Source organism: Octopus bimaculoides, chromosome 26 (genome assembly GCF_001194135.2).
Source record: "Octopus bimaculoides isolate UCB-OBI-ISO-001 chromosome 26, ASM119413v2, whole genome shotgun sequence".
NCBI classification, from domain to species: domain Eukaryota; kingdom Metazoa; phylum Mollusca; class Cephalopoda; order Octopoda; family Octopodidae; genus Octopus; species Octopus bimaculoides.
Genome location: NC_069006.1, coordinates 2,084,516 through 2,085,761, shown reverse-complemented (window position 1 = coordinate 2,085,761; position 1,246 = coordinate 2,084,516).

Here is a 1,246-nt window from a genome sequence, read left to right as displayed (position 1 = left end):
GAATCCATCCAGCAGTTCTTGAGATATCTTGTCCACGGACAAACAACAAACAAACACGATTGAAAACAATACCTCTGCCTTTGCTAAGGTGGAGGTAATAATAATAATAATAATAATAATAATGATAATAATAATAATAGTAGTAGTAGTAGTAGTAGTAGTAGTAGTAGTAGTAGTAGTAGTAGTAGTAATAATAATAATAATAATATATTTTTTTTTTAGTTTATATAAAGGACTGAAGTAACTCAGCAGAAGTGTAATAGATAGAGAGAAGAGTTCTTTACTTTTGTTACGTCAGCTATGTTTACCTTGGTGATGGATTGTGTCAATCGTATACAAAAGTAAAGAACTCTTCTCTCTATCTAATAATAATAATACTGATAATAATAATAATAATAATAATAATAATAATAATAATAATAATAATAATAATAATAATAATGATAATGGGTTCAAATTTTGGCACAAGGTCAATACTAAAAATTATAATTTTTTGCAGTAAGCAGACAACCTTGAGACAAAATTGAAAAAGTCAGAAAAGTAAAAATTTATTGGAATCTTGAAAAAAGTTAATGTCTTTAAATTTAACGAATTCATTAATACACAGATGATTGTACTGAGTAACATTAATCAAAAATGTTATTAGGTATTAATTAACCAGATAATTATAATGTTTTAAATGCCAAAACACTAAACATGCCATAGAGTTTGTCTTGAATTTAATTAAAATCTTCTTATCTTTCATCTTAACGAGTAGTTTGGCTCTATTTTGTGTTGGCAAGCTCAGAGATGTGAAATGGGACTGATGCTGTTGCAGGTTTTAATTGATTTAGCAAATTTATAATTCCTAAGTCTAGCACCTGAGTAGTTCTATGCAAAATTTAATGGATGGGGGTGGGAGTGAACATAAACTAACACTCATGAAGAAACCTGCTCAACAAAGAAGACTGCTTATTATTATTAGTAAGTATGTAACTTTTACTATAAGAAAGCAGTTATTAAAGTTTACACTGTCTAGAAGATTCTTACAAATTCCAATTTCAATAATTTTTTTTTTTATCCAAGTGTTATTTTCAAGTTCTTTTATTATCGAAGATTTTGATTACCTGATTGAGTCAGAAAACAAATTTTAATTCACTTCAAGATAAAATCTTATGCTGTTAGCATTTTTCAACTTCTTACTCCATTTTCTCTCTCTCTCTCTCTCTCTCTCTCTCTCTCTCTCTCTCTCTCTCTCTCTCTCTCT